General features: G+C 49.5%; 1 protein-coding gene across 1 annotated transcript in view; it reads right to left on the reverse strand.

Annotated features, from left to right (window-relative positions):
• The window catches only part of CDH11 (cadherin 11), a 136,941-nt gene extending 121,449 nt beyond the window's left edge, over nt 1-15,492 (reverse strand). The window contains exon 1 of the mRNA XM_045188344.2: nt 15,296-15,492. The gene's annotated coding sequence lies outside the window, so the exon portion shown is untranslated. The remainder of the gene's footprint in view (nt 1-15,295) is intronic.
• Nucleotides 15,493-15,762: the final 270 nt, after the last annotated feature.

Genomic DNA, 15,762 nt, shown 5'->3' on the forward strand with positions numbered 1-15,762 from the left:
TTGGGGAAAGACAGGGTTTAAATCACTTTGTTTCCCATTACCTTAAAAAAAAAAAAAAAAAAAAGGCCCTGAAAGATGAGGAGACACCTAAGATGACTTTGGAAACTCAATGTATTAGTGGTATTCCGGATCTTGTAAGAATTGTTGAGTGTTTGGGGGAAATGTATTCCAAAGTTAACCTATGAAATATGAGGCCAAAAGAATTCTGGCCTCACAGATAACAGGTTCAGATCACTGTGTACACATTCACCGTAATCAGTGACTACGGTCTTCTCAGTTCTTTCCCAAACCACGTTGGATTTCCAGACCCAGCTTTGCAGACACTATATTTTTTTATTTAATGTAAGTGTAAATTTCATAGAGAATGAACTATACATAAAGCTTTTTTTTTAATTTGGTTTGGCTTTGAAAGGGTTCCAGTAGGGCACAGAGAATGAGGCAGAGGCTGAGCCAGCTACAGCAGGAGAGGAGGGAATATGCCCAGCCGGGGTGAGCTGCTGCCAGGAACGGCCCCTGGGAGCTCCCCAGGGGGTGGCACTGGGTCCAGCAGCCTGGATGACCTCCATCTGCACATCCCCACAACACAAGGTCACCTCACAGAGCAGCAGTCCCATCTCAGTAATGATCCAATCCAGCACCTCAGCACTAGACATGATTGTTTCCCACAAACTCATTTCTTGTTCATTTCAGTATGAAAATTAAAGTTGTATTGGCGCAGTTCCGCCCAGTGGAGTGGCCTCCTCCATGCTCTCCCACAGCAAACCCTGCTGAGCCTGACCAGGAGGAACAAGAGTGCAGGGAAAGGTACCGTTTCCCCACTAGCTCCGTTGTTCATCCCAGTCAGCCCCGCACGGGAAGGCACGCTTGATGTGCCAAGCCAGTAGACTCCACAGAAGGAAACCATTTGGGGGGGGGGGCGGGGAAGATGCTAATTGAATAGTTTCCCATGCAAATGTGGAAACAAGGGAAACAATACTAGAGATAGCATCAGTATTTTCAACAGTAAGCAAAGGTAAGCAATCCTTGAAGGGTGATGCTATTTCCGTGAATTTAATCAATTCACGTTCTTACCCACAAAGCTTTTCTCGCTTGCTTTGTTTTTACAACTGGTAATTTAAATGAGCCAGGAGACAGGTTAGGGAGGCTCTTTGCCAGAACTGCGACTTAAGTTCTGAGTTCCTGAGAGACTACCGTCAACTTTGTTTTTATCGTCCAAATAAAAATCTGAACCCCGGGGGAGATGTTGAGAGGAGAATAATACATGTATTCTCCGGGTCAAGCAGGGTGATCAGAACTTCTTTTTGGACTTTTTAAACAGAGCTCAGCTGCTCTCCCAGAGCCCTCCTGTGGGGAAGCAAGTTTCCATTCTAACCTTCTTCTACAAAAGAAGAAACTTGAACCCAGAGAGACGCAAGTTCCCCCTCGTCCCCCAGTGGGCCAGTTCACAACAAAGGGATGGGCAGAAGGATGGATCAAGTGATGCGCAGATGAAAATGCTCCAAGAATATTAGAGCAGAGAAATACAAAGCACACAGGCCTTGTGGCCTTTGTCTCTTTGAACGAGACCTTGCCAAGCTGGTGTTCGCAGTTATATTTGTCTGGAAGTCCTAGCTTCAAGTGACGAATCTGATCCTCCTAAGGTCCTCTTAAAATCCAATGTAGATGGCTCTCTTATATCTCAGAAGCCTGGGTCCTTATTAATATGCACCAGAGCTGCAGGGTGACTCTCCTTCCACCTTTTCCATACGTTGTACAAGGCCGTGGGGCCGTACAGGTAGACAGCACCCACTGATAGACAAAGATCTTCTCTCAACACGCCCTAGGAATACACCATAAACCCAGGGTGCAAAATAAACATTCTGATGTGACACTCTTGGTGACATCTTCAATTCATCTATGCCAGGACCAGATAGGAACCAAAATTTCAAGGAAGAACACCGATCTTGGAAACACAACTGCTTTTCTGCCTAACACGTCTTTGTAAAGTTGAAGTCGTGGCTGCACACTAGAGAAAACATAAGACTCGATGTCATCTTTACATCCTCTTAGGTGAAGAGAAAGCTAAACCCCATGAATCTTGGATGCAAAGCTTTCTGGGTCTTTCAGGGCCTGAGTTCAAATCCTTTGCAACTGTCCAACCATGTGGTTTTGGAGCCCCTCTTTCTGGGCAAGGAGATGGTCTCTGGAAAGCTCTATCCTGGGCATTCCATAAACACTTCACAACACATCCATCCTCATTTCCTCTTCCACGGTCAGTAGTGTGTTTCACGAACCTCCCCTTCGATGCCTCTATAATCTGTCTCCCCATGCACAGCCGTGAAGAACAGGGAATCCCTCTGTTCAAATCCCCGCTGGTCCCTTTGTTCACTGCGTAACACCAGGGAAGGCTGTGTAACTACCCTGAATCTTGGTTTGCGTGTTTCATGAATGGGGATAATTATGCAGCTTCTACCTCATTGAGGTTGTAGGGATGAATTGAGATAATTTGTGGAAAGTGCTGAGCTCAGTGTGTGCGCATTGTACAATAAATGCTCAGTATACATAAGCTATTATAATAATGATACCACCCTCGTCCCAGCTTCAGCATCTCTACCCTCCCTGCTGATTTCCCTGTTCAAAGTCTCCGCCCCTTTCTATCGGTTTTTCTCCACGCCGACCCAGAAATCATTCCATTAAGTACTAAACACATCAATCCCCTGTCCAGGCTCCGCAAAGGCTGCCTAGGACCTAGGGAATGAAGTTCAAAGCCCTGGATTTGGCATTCGGCATACTCCACAGAGGCACAAACTTACCACCCTGCAGGCATATTTTGCTCAGTATCACAGACAGGCACATTCTGTTTGGGGAAACCAAATCTGTACATTCACTGACCGAGGATTTTGTCTGCATTCCTCTCTAGAGTGCTGAGATGGGATGGTCAGAAAGGACCAAGCCAAGTGATTTGTGGAAGCAGACCTGAGAGCCAGACCATTTCAGAGCTGGAAAGGACCCAAAAGGCCACTTTACAGATGAGGAAACTGAGGTTAATTGGTGTGCCCAAGGCCACTCGGCTATTTATCAGCAGTGTCAGGCTGGTCTGCCTAGAGGGAGGGAAACACAGGGCGGCCTATTAAGGAAAATTTGTCAGCAGTTGGCCACAGACTTGCTGACAGGTGATCCTTCTCCTTGCGTGAGCAATGAGACGGAAGTTAGGCACCTCCTAAGGCAAGAACACAAGGCAAGCCTCTCTCTGGCTCACCATGCAGGGCACGGTAGGAATGGGGTTGACGGGGAGCAGGCAGCTGAAATGATTTCCCCAGACCCGTCCCGCTGGCTGCATTAGTCTCCTAACGAATGCTCCCAAATGCACTGCCGGGATTTGCTGAAGTTGAAGATTCTCTGCGATGTTTGCAGTGGGAACGGTGATGAATAAAATACAAGAATCACCAATGCATTACTTTGAAGGCCCGTGTGCCCGGCTCTAACTGCTAAATTGCAATTTTTTCCTCTGAGATAATAATACTAATAGTGACAGTCCATTGATGTAGTGCTTCTTAGGTTCCAAGAATAATAGTAAAAGGGAAAATGTAGATATTATACTACAGCTATGTCTATGGATAAAGCACAGACCAGAGAGAGGCAGTTCAAGAGTGACCTCTGTGACTACTGAGATATTTTAGGGCAAAGTGCTGTGGCCTGCAATTGTTTGCATAAATGAACCCTGATTTTCAATTTGGGTTTGGAATTTAAATACAGTTTTGCTGATACCGTTGATGAAATATTTTATAAAACCTTTAAATATGTTGTTAAATATTTAAAACCTTTAAATATGCATGCTTTAATAAGCAGACAATGGAAAGTAGGTAACTACCAATCCAGCCGCTCAGCCCGCCTCACCCATGTTTGGGTGGTCATCCTTGGCTTGTGGTCCGGATTTGTGTCCACTGTGACCCACCGGAGAACATCACTTAGACATTAGAACGCACAGCTTCGAGAGTTCCGGGCCCCTGGACGATGACTGGGTCGGGTCTGCGTAAGAGGCTCCATCGACCACAAAATCAAAGCCATTCTACGGTTCCACTACCTGGCCTCTTACACAGACCACTGAGTCTCAGAAGTTCTGAAACCCCGAGCTTCCCCCAAGGCTTCACTCACTGGAAGGGTGGGGCTGCTTCCTTTCAAAGGTGGTCAGTAAAGCTGTCCTGGGACTGTACGGGACCTGCTGCGGAGGTCCCTATCTGTCCTTGCCGCCCCAGCTCGCCCAGCTGTCAGCACTGCCAGCTCTCACCTGATCATCCTGTCCCTGGGCCAACCCAGAGAGGCCACGCTGCCAGGGACTGGAGCTGTCCCGTCCAAACACTGGGATGTGACTGGGGGCCATCTGCCCATTCCTAGGGAGGCATCTTTCATCAATGCCTGGAGAGCTCCTGTGCGTGCCAACCTGGCTTCTCCAAGATGTTTGGCTCAGAATACTCCTTTCTAGTTGGTTACCCTTGGACCAGGATCCAATTTGGACTCTGGTCCCTGCATCTGGCCTTAGCTTCCTCTGGACATTTTTTGGAATTTTGCATTGGCTTCGCAGCCAGTATCCATGGGCCCCTTTCCCACACAACCTGCCCTGTGCCTTCCAAGAAACCCTTTGCCCATCACTCACCTAGCTGCTATGTCATCTGCCATAGTTGACCATGGAAACCCCACCTCATGTACTGAGCTGGAGCCCTAGGCTTTGGCCTGGGTCCTACATCCTGCCCAATTCCTGCTCAGCCCCAAGTGGACTAGTCAATGTTTCCTGAAGGCTCCCCTCTGCTTTAACTCACACCCCAACATCTATCTGTCTGTCATCATTCTGTTCAGCACTTGAGAGGAGCTCGAAGGGACACAGCCACACGGTATCACAGTGAGTGAGGTTTCTCACCACAGCCTTGCACGGATATGCTGGGGACTGAAGTCTTTTGGGTTTCCTAGTTCAAAGCAACAGAAACAGACGGTGGGTAGCACAGTTCTCGCAGGAAGACTAGAGAAGCAGGAAAGTGAGACACCTGGGCCATCGGAACCACACACCAGGCCCTGCCACAGAGCCAGGGGGGTCCCACGGGCCCATGACTGCGGGTGTTCCCATGCGTGTTAGGAACTAATCCAAGTGAAACCCCCTGGAACAGGGCGCTGAGCTGGTGTTCTAGCTCCCAGGAGAGGGCAGAAGCGGTTTTCTCGCCCTTCCGGCCTCTCGAGGAGAAGGCAGGCTCTTCTTTCTATAGAGAATCTTATGGTGGGGGATTCGCCCAACACGGGAAGAGGGTCCCCATGCTATGCAGCCAAACAAACAACAACAACAGAATGACAAATAAGCACCACCAGTACCACGTAGGACACTGTGTTCCAGAGTGTGGAGTCACACAGAAAGGAGTGTCCGGTGTGGTCGAACCAGCTTCTGCCCCTGATTCTACGCAGATATTCTGGTTCCGGCTGTCGCTTTCGTTTGTTTTCACCACGCAAGGTTGGTGACCGAGCACACCGACCCGTAGCACGAGAATGGGAGTTACGGCAGGTATTCCAGATAACAGACCAAAGGTTCACACCTCCAAATGCTTTGGGAGACTGGGCCCATGGACCGAAGCTAGCGATATGATATACAACGGGGATGATAGTAACAACCAGCCCATTTTGTGCACTTTTAAGCATTTGTATATATCAGCGTTGTTTAGTATCAGAGCCACCTTGCAAGGCAGGTGCAGTGGTACAGGGAAACAGAGAGAGAGAGAGAGAGAGAGAGAGAGAGAGATGAAATGGGCTGTGCAGCTGGACAGGGGCAGGCCAGGCTTCGGGGCCACTGAAGGTGCCTCATCATGCCCTATGTGCACAGGGACAGGTGGGGAAATGTGACTTAGCAGCAGCACATGAGGAAAAACAAATAAACAAATAAAATGTGGAGCATAAGTCCTCTGGGTGATATGGCTGGCAATAAAAGCTAATGTAATGTAGCCTGGGGCTGCAATAAAAGAAGTGTGTAGAATGGAGTTGATAGTCTAGTCTAGCTGACTAGATTTCTGTCTGCAGTCCTTCCGAGGAGGGCTGGAGCAGAAAATAAATGGGGTGTTCATTCTGGAGGTGGTAAGACCAGAAAGCTTAAACACTGAGTAATGGCACTGTGGAGGAAGAATTACCTCTATTCTGCACGACATCAGAGGCTTGTATCAAAGAATACGACCTTTGGGGAGACAGGCTTCGGCTCAGTCTAAGCAAGCATTTCTAATAGTTGAAGCGCCCAATGCCTCGACGGTTAGCGATGCTGCAGCCATCCCCAGCACGCGGCAGCCACAACTGGAGCACCAGGATGCAGAATGCATGGGTCTGCGTGGCCTCTAGGGACCCTACTTACCATGCAGGAGTGCTATTCTGTCATCCCTTCCCCAAAGCCTCCTTGGCCACTGGACTGGATGGGACTTGTCCTTCCTGTGGCCCCATTTGTTTACACCTCTCTTGGCTCACTTCTTGGGGCAGCCTGGATACAGACAGACCTGGTATGTTCTGTGCTGTTGATACTGCCAGCTTCCTGAGGGAAAGCCCTGTAACCTGACCATCCCGTGTGCCCGGCACAGGGCCCTTCATTCAAGCAGATGACAGAGAAAGGGGCCTGAAAGTGAGTTCCACCCAAAGCTACCCCAAGACCCTGTCAACACTCGGGTGTGGCCAGGTGAGGACACAATTCTTACACCATTATCAATGGAACCAGGAATGGAGAAGTCAAAGGGTAGGTGACTGTTAAGGAGGACAGAGCTGAAGACCAGGGTTCAATGGTACCCTCTGCAAAATGTTATCAAATGGTGTATCAAACGACACTGGATTTGCTGACCATTAGTTCCAAAGAGAGACTCATGCAAAATCCCACATTCAGGTCTCACGATGTAACTGCTCAGTGACACACAGGGCACACCTTTACCCACATGCACATACACGCACACTTGAGCTAATATGTTCCAGTAAAAAGCAGTCCACAGGCATATGCAGACACCTGTTGCATGTACATAGTGGTTGGCTGGAGACTGAGTTAAGAGCCAAGACTGTCCCGTTCTTATTCCATCTGCCCCTAAATTGTCACGTGATTGTAGGCAAGTCGTGGTTCCTGTGTCCCTGGAACCTCATCTCTAAACGAAGGCTGATTGGAATAGCTCATCATTCCAGTTAACGACTTCAGACCTCTGACTCCTAAGAATGCTACCTGGCCACGTAGAGCGCCCAGCCCTCGTTACGGGAAGCAGTATGTGCAACTGCCATGCAGCGGTCACTGTCTGCAACAGGGGGCCTGATTTAAGAAGCCGCACGTTAGAGGGGACAATGACAAAAGGGAGTGGAAGCAGACAGGAGAGATGAGGATGGCGAGAGGTCTGGAACGGTAGCCACCAGCTTCGCCAAAGCACTGAATGCCAGGGCATCCTGAGACCATGGTTAAGTTTGGTTCCAGATGCCTGACCTGGAATCCCACTTTTGCTGTGGAACCTGGGAATGTTTGGTTTTTGTTGTTGTTTTTCTTTTCTTTCTTCTGTATGATGCTAGCCATAATCTTACAGCTCACAGGGTCACTGTGAATAAATCTCATGTGACACAGAATGTTCTCAGCACAGTGCCTGAGACTAGCTCAGTGCTCCACAAATGCTGGGTTTTCACTCTAATCTGACACCAGTTTTCAAATACGTGTATGTCTGAAAAAGTGATGGGGAGCAGTGACAAAGTGCAACTAGTAGGAGAACGTTACAAAAGGGGTCTGTCAGCTCCTGCTTCAATGGGGAGTTCAGTGAATGGAGTTCACTGTACCCTCCAGTGTCCTGGGTTCCCTGAGGGGCAGCAGTGCCCAGGCTGCCCTCAGGACATTTAAGATGCAGAAGGATGACCCGAAAACAGGAAACCTGTTGAGGGGAGAGTCAGACCAGAGATCCCGGAAGCTCCTTATGTGGATGAGATCTGAGATCTCGCAGGGGCACGAGGTGGAGCAGTCGCTCAGCTCTGACTGGCTGCTCTTCTCTGGAAAGCTGGGGAAGCCTGGGCTTGCGAAGGGCATGACACTTAGGAGAAAATGGGTGGAGTCACAGGCCTGGCCTCCTCCAACCTCCTATGAGCTTAGAGCAGTGTCAGTTTCCCCACTTGTAAAACGGAGATGACAGCCCCTTCATCACCAGGTGACTGCACAGGATAAATGAGGTGTCAAGTACAGCAACCAGCACAGCGCAGCACCTCAGAAAGTTGGCTCTCTCCTCTCCCTTGTTCCAGACAAACACAGGCAGATAACTTCCTGTCACTGCAACGTGTGCTCAGATGACACAGGGCGTCTGCAGATGGGACACAGCAGGACAACCTGGAAGGTCCAGGAGCCTTAGACAGCCCGGCCTGACTGCGATTATGAGGGTGTGAAAACAGGTGGAAGGCCGCGGAGGGCTGCGTGGGGCTGCGGGTTGCTGTTATTTTCAACACTGCCAAGTCGCAGTGTCGCTCTGCAGGGGCCTGAGGAAGACCACAGACACGGCAAGCCCTTACTTCTTCCACTCAAGTATCTTCAGGAGCCAAAACTCATCGCTCAACCCCCTTATAGTCTCAAACTACATTTACCTGAAAAACAAACAGGTAGAGACTTGAAATGGTGATGATTTATCGAGAGACTAATTATCATTTAAGCTGGTCTGGAATAGTGATGAGTCCCTTTTCAACGAAAGCAAACCTTGTGATGAATATCTCAACATCACTTGCTCAGCCCACTTTCCCAGTAAGACCGTACTTCCAGGCGACGCGTCACAGAAACCCATATGTAAAGCTGAACAGGGAGGAAATGCAAAGGTAGGAACCAGACCCTTTTCAAAAGCCGTAATTATCTCTAAAATCTCAACTGCCTCTTGAATATTTTAAATGGAAGAGGGATAGATCACTCACACTTATAAAATAATTTTTAAAAGGGCAGGCACTAATAAACCATTCATCCTAATTGGGAGAAGCCGCGATCTAAAAGCAAATACTCGTGCCGGATTTCAGCCTAGTAATTCTGAGGAAGAACTGCTACCTGCCAGCACTGGGCTATAAAACGGAATCCCAGAGGCCAGAGCATGTGTTGGGTGCTTATCATGGACCAGGCATCACGCTCACTTCTCATTCTACCTTTACAACAATCCTAGCACATAGGTATTATTATCAGCTCCATTTTTTCAGGTGAGGCACGGAATCTGAGAGAAGTTATGCTGCTTATTCTTGATCATACACTATGTAGTGGGCTGGAATTGAGAAGGTTCAAAATGGAACTGGACTGGACTGGAACCGGGGGAGTCAGGTAAGCACAAAATATAAGGAAATACCAAAAAAAAAAAGAAGAAGAGGAAGAAGAAGAAGAAGAAGAAAGAAAAAAGAAACAAACCTCAGTAATCAAGATGAATAATATTGTCATGCCCCATTTTGAAAATCATGCTGAATGGAAGAAAATCCAAGGGGGGTAAAATATCAACATTTTAAAGAAAGACAGGATCTAACTCTACACTTGTACTTGCTGGTCTCACTCTCCTCACCCTAATCCTGGCTCTGCCAGTTGGCAATGCTGCCTCCAGGTCTAAATAGCTGGTCCAGGCCTCAGGGATGATAGGATCATGGGAATCCCGTCCCCAGAGGCCTATGGCGGGCTGGCGCGCAGGAATTAGGTCTGGTGTGTCTGTGCTTCATCCATGCATCGATGACAGGCACGCTACTCTGCATTCTCTGTGTGCTCTCACTGACGGAGCCTAGTGAAGGCTGGAGAGGGATCTCCATGCATCTTAAACTGAAATCAAGCAGGAGCTGCCACCACTGCTGCTGCGGTGTTAGGTGATCATCACGTCAGGGAAGAAGCTGAGCCTGAAGCCATCTCCTTTAAGGCAAGGACAGAGGTAACCTTAACTTGCGCTATCACGCCAGGGCAAAGGACCACGCCCGGAGGGTTTTTGACAAATAAGGGAGATCGTGGACCAAGTGAATGAAGACTTTTCTCCACCTGCAACAGCCAGGAAAAATGGAGAAAAAGGCAGTGTTTATTCACAGCATCCTTTGAGGATATTGTGCCAGAAGGCAATAGAATAAGACCCTGGCCACCACTGACGGGGGCCTGCGAAGCTGCTTACGCAAACTTTCTGGATCCAGCGCCTCGCATGGTCTAAATGAGAGAGACAGACAGACAGACAGAGCAGGAGAGACCAGTATTTGACCTGCCATGGGAAACAGCATCATCATTAGGTCTCACTCTTTTTCCCCTTCCCTTCCTCCTCCCCTCTCTTCTTCTCTCTTGTACACCTATCTCACAGAACGTCCCAGGGTGCCAGACGTTCTGCCTGAGCAGAAGCCCTGGCCACAGAGGCTCTGAGAACAGTGCTTCATCTCCATAAGAATCCCAAACTTTACAGCTCTGCAGCCGGCACCCAATTAAACCATATAACAATGAGAAGATTTAAAGTGAAACGGACTCTCTGGTGGTAAGTGAGCACTGGTTTAGGAAACACTGTCTTACTTCCCCCTGAGTTCCTGAATACTCCCTCCCTCAATCCATTTGCATTGATTCCTGCTTTATCAACCACCTGGGCATTCCAGCACACTCCGAGCTGCAAAGGACTCCTCTGCTGATTCATGGGGGAGGCAGCTGCTCTCAGTTGGGAAAGAAAAAAAAAAAAAAGAATCCACTTACAACAGTACTTATTTTTAAAATAGAGCTTCCCCCTTAATTATAATACAGCTTTTTTTTCATGCCTCTTCTGAACTTTTATAATGACACTATCAAACAGTAACAAATATAAATTTGTGCAGCCTGAACTATGCAATTTAATCATAAGCAGTAATTTCCATATCACTGAGGAGGGGAAAAAAAAAGTCAAATGATGAAACTCCAGTGCATGAGGACCACTCTTGAATTAAATTTTATTCTCTGCTCAAGTTAGGTTTTGTACTCCAGTGTCAAGAATGGTTTAAAAATAATAGGAAATCATTTACTGTTACATTAAAACACCTTGCCCCAAACTGTTTACCAAAGATCAAACTCTTACTCTTCTTTGCAAATTAGAAATGGCTTTCAGATGTCTTCAAAACCTCTTGAAAATATAGGCAATGATATCACAGCCATGTCACTAATGTGTCTCCTCCTTATCCATTTTCTTCCCCTTGGAGTCTGAAATGATGCTCTTTCTAGCACACACACACACACACACACACAAACAAAAAAACAAAAACCAGCAGCCAGAAAATCCTCCCAGATCCCTGCCTCAGTGAGAGCTGACCTTGTTTATCATACAGCCCAGCCCCCACCCATCTTCTGCTCAATCTCAAGTTAACAAGATTTTCCAACTTTCTGGTAAACTCCAAGGTGGGAAGAAGCTGCTGAAGGTAACGGGACCCACCGACTAGAAAGACGTTAATCCTGACGAACTGCTCGAGCAGTAGCCTGAACCACCACTAGATTGAATTCGGTCTCTCCTGAGAGGGCCCGGCAAGGCTGGTGGTAACAAAGCGGCTTTTCATGGTGCCCTCAAAAGCAGATGGGCCCCATGCAGAAGGTTGGAGAAGGGCGCCATTGCCCTCTAGTGGCCAGAAGTGCAATCTTCCGCGCAGGAGCGCATTTCCAGAGCCGCACAAGGCTCTCAATGTCAGGGTAAAATTATAGCAGAAAGATGTCTAATTATGCTGCTTGAGTGTTCTCTTTAGTCCTTCCTGCCCATTGAGGAGGCTGTGGATGGCTATCACAGTAATCCGGACGGAATAGCTGATTCCTGCTCCGACTGGAGCACCAGAACTCGTCCAACTTTCTCCAGCTGTTTTGTTTTGTTTTTTTCTCTTTTTAACAGACCTGTTGATGTTCTCCCTCCAGTCAATTAAACGACACATTTATAGAGACCAGCGATCTGTACGTATTTCAGGGGCAATAACTTCGCCTTGGAAAGGCCGACAACTCACACCGCTTGGTAAATCTAGAATGAGGCTTCTTGACAAATTAGGTAACTTTCTGTGAAACGACCACCAATTTCATAAGGAGGAAAAACATCCCAAACACATTTCAATCTCTCCAACCACTGGCTTGTGGCATTTACACACTGCTCAGATTTTCTAGGGAGAAAAACCTATGAATCCAGTCATTCTGCAAACTCGACAACTAAAAAAAAAGGTTTGCTACCTACTTTAAACTCTATCAGCCCCTGTTCTTCTATTATTATTATTATTATCATTATCATTATTATTTATTAAGTATGCCTCCGATCAAAGTGAAAAAATCAATATTGACAATAAATGAAATGATTATGCTTCCTGAGCATCTGTCTACATACAGGGGTGGGCAAAAGTAGGTAGACAGCCACGAATATGCAAAACGCCGTTAATAAAGCTACCTTAACAATCATAACCTACACATCTCTTTTCCAGGCGAACGACTGTAAACCTACTGTCGCCCACCCCTGCCCAAGGATTGAAAGTGAGGGAAGACTGAAGTCAGATCTGCACGTCTGTTTAGATGGTTCTGAAAACAGATCTGAGTATCACAGGTCAAAGTTTACGTCAACTGGCAACGTCCTAAGTCACAGACGGTCACGGGCACGGATTGGAGACACGCTACGAGCTGGCACTGTAAATTCATCCCTGAGGTCCCCATCCGAGGGTCCCCAAACCAGAATCTTTACAGAGCAGCCATGTCATTCTATTCCGAGTGGGAAAAACATCATGAATTATGAAAACAAGAGCATTAAAGGAGCATGAACTCGATCTGTATTCCCCCAAATCATGGAGCATCTCCCCAACCCTGCCCTTCCTCCTCCCGCAAATAAACAATTAAGCGTACACGTCCATCGCCACCACCACACAGAGAAAATATGAATTCTGGGTCATAGAAAAAAAAAGGAGCCATAACTTTTTTTTTTTTTAACACAAGATTGCATCTTAATTGAAAATACAATTTAGGTTTCTAGTAATTTTGCTGCCTGGCGTTCTGATAAGAATGTTGAACATAAGGGAAGTTCTGAAGTGCTATCTGGATGGTCCACTGCTTCAATTCAAACTGTTTCAGAAGCCTATTTTTCTAGTCCGCAAGAAGCCCAGTTTGAGTAAATCTCCATGTCTGGGCCTCAACAGATTCTTCTGTCGACTGTCCTTCCAATGGATGGGGAGGGAAGGGGTGATTTCTTTTTTCCAGCAATGTAAGAAAATGGCCAGCTTATGCAGGCTCTAAAATAACAATGTAAATAGTAATAGAAATAATTATTAATAATGAAGTGTGGCTGCCAGACGTGTTCAATGCATTCATTTGCAATGCTTCCAAAGCAAGATGTAAGATAATTCTCACTCCAGCGAAGTTCCCCTGCCAGCCAGATGCCTTTCCCTGGTCTACAGTCGAAAGCTCCTCACATTCCTTTGTACGAGGCAGGGTTTCAGAGGTCTGGGTTCCAGGGCCCACCGGCCAACTCTAAAACTTCGGATCGGATCTCACCATTAACCAACTTCAGTGACCCAGAGCTTGGGGTCCCTTTGTTTCCCAACTTTTATTCCTTTGTTCTACTGAGGGAAGACCAGGCCCCCTGCAGCTGGGGTTGGGCATTGGCTACTTCTGGCTTCTGATGTCTCTGTGGTATTTGTAGAAAAAATAATCCCAGGACTAATGAAATGAAGGTCAGCCCCATTCTCTTCTCCTCTCCTAGCACTCAAAACCCAGCCCGGCCCAGGTGCTGACACGATGCTGGGGGGGCCCTCCTTCCTAGGAACAGTCCTCATCCTCATCCCCGGAAAATCCAGACACCCCACAACACCATCGACAGTCTGCTGCAAGCGTTAAGTGATAAAGCAATTGATCCAGCCTCTTGCCAGATTAATTATCCTGGCTTCTCTGTGATTAAACTGGAAACTTACTCCCTGCCTCATTTGAAACCAATAGGAATGATCAGAAAAGGAAAACAAGGGAAGATTTCAGAGCCACCCGAACAAGATTTCCTTGGGGGGGAAACGGGAGGGCAGACGCCAGGCAGATCAGCATTCCCTCCTGCCGCAAGGTTTCAGAACCGCCCTCCACCCCCCACCCCTTAGGGACGCCCCGTCATCGAGTAGGGATGGCATTATTAAATAATTAAAAGATGCAATTTCTTAATAGCAGTGCAACGGCCCGTGAAATTCCTGCTGCATTATCAGCAAAAGCAACAGGGCTTTTTCTAGCATCTAGAAAACCTTTCACCCGGGAAAGGGAGGCGTGCGGCGCCCCCCATGCCCCGGTGAAAGCAGGGCCTGGGCAAGAAAGGGATAAGGAAAAGCGACTCAGGGGCCTCCCGGACCCCACTTTCCCTGGGGACTCTCTTCTTTATAACGCGAGGCGAGCTCTCCTCCAGCTCTGCCGGGTGGAGGGGTGAAGGGGTGCTCTCCTAGCCGCCCTGCCCATCCTACCGGCCACGGCGCGCTTCCCACCCTCAGCCCCCAGTTACCCGACAAAGCTGAGGGAGGCCGAGCGGGCTGGAGGGGCTTGGCGCGCTCCGGAAGGAGGCGCAGGCTTCGGGGAAGGCTTGGTTTGCAAAGTTAACGTTGACCCTGGCAGGATTCGCCAACCCCAAGCCAGAGTCCGAGTCTGAACCGCTCACGGATCGCCTCTTGGGCTGTCGGGAGCTGATGAACGGCCCCTGGGGCTCCCCAAGAGAGTCCGGCTTGAGGGCTAGAGCGCGCGCCGCATCGGCAGCCGGAGCCGCAGTCAGCGGACCCAAACCCAAGCTATTAAAGTGCGGGGGAATCGCCGGCGCGAGCTGGGTTCCTTCGGTTTTCTGGGGCCTCCCGGGCAGTCTAGAATGGAGGGCTGAGCCTTCGGGAGCGTTCAGCGGGGATCCGGGGAAAGGGGTAGGAACCCTGCAGAGCAGGGGCTCGTCGCCGCTTTCGGAAAGAGGCGCAGCGCGGGCGGGCGGACCGGAGGGCACTGCCCGTGGGTGACTTTCCCCAGGGACCCGACCGGGGGCAGTCGGCGGGCCCGGGGCACAGCTCTGCAGCTCCTTGCCCCAGCTGGGGATAAACCCTCTCTCCCGCGGCCTCGGCGCAGAGTTCGGAGGAGGCCGGAGCAGGGGAGGGAGGTTGGAGCGCACATCTGGTGCCTGTGCCCCCTGCGCTGCCCGCGCCCACAGCTGGCTCCCTTCTCCCTTTTTTATTTTTAAACAAATCTTCACTTATCTCTGCTCCCCCCCCCCCATTTCCTTGGCATTAGTGAAACCTTCTCTGGTCAGACCTGATCCTTATCACATTCTCAGCCAGAGCACCCCCTCTCCACACACACACACCCCTCCTGCAAGAAGCAAGAGGAAGGCACAGCGGCGCGCCTCACCTGGGGCCCTGGAGGGTGGGCGCGAGCTCGAGCCGTCAGTCCCTAGCGCAGGGCGAGCGCAGCGGTGTCAGCCCCGGTCCTAGTCCGGGTCCCATTCACAAGTCGGCGGCTGCTGCGAGCGGCCCCCGCGGCGTCTGTGAGCGACTCTCCCTTCGGCTGGCGGCGGCCGCGGAATGAGCCGCGGAGCGCGCTAGTGGCAGGAATGAGAAACCAAGGGGAGGTGGCGGGCGGGGTGGGGGTGGGGGGACGGAGGAGGAGGGAGGCCGCTGCTCAGAGGAAAGGAAAGGGCGGGGGGCGGAGAGGAGCCGAGGCCGGGAGACGCGGAGAGCTGGGCCTCGCGGAGGCTGCAGGGGCCAGCCCCGGTCCGCGCCCCTCCCCCTAGGGGCCCCAGAGATGCCAACCCCTGGATTCGTGGCCGCCCCTCCCGCCCGGTGTCGTTGCACTCCGGCTCCTTTGGGGCTCAGACA

This window comes from Desmodus rotundus, chromosome 12 (assembly GCF_022682495.2).
Source record: "Desmodus rotundus isolate HL8 chromosome 12, HLdesRot8A.1, whole genome shotgun sequence".
In the NCBI taxonomy this organism is placed as follows: Eukaryota; Metazoa; Chordata; class Mammalia; order Chiroptera; family Phyllostomidae; genus Desmodus; species Desmodus rotundus.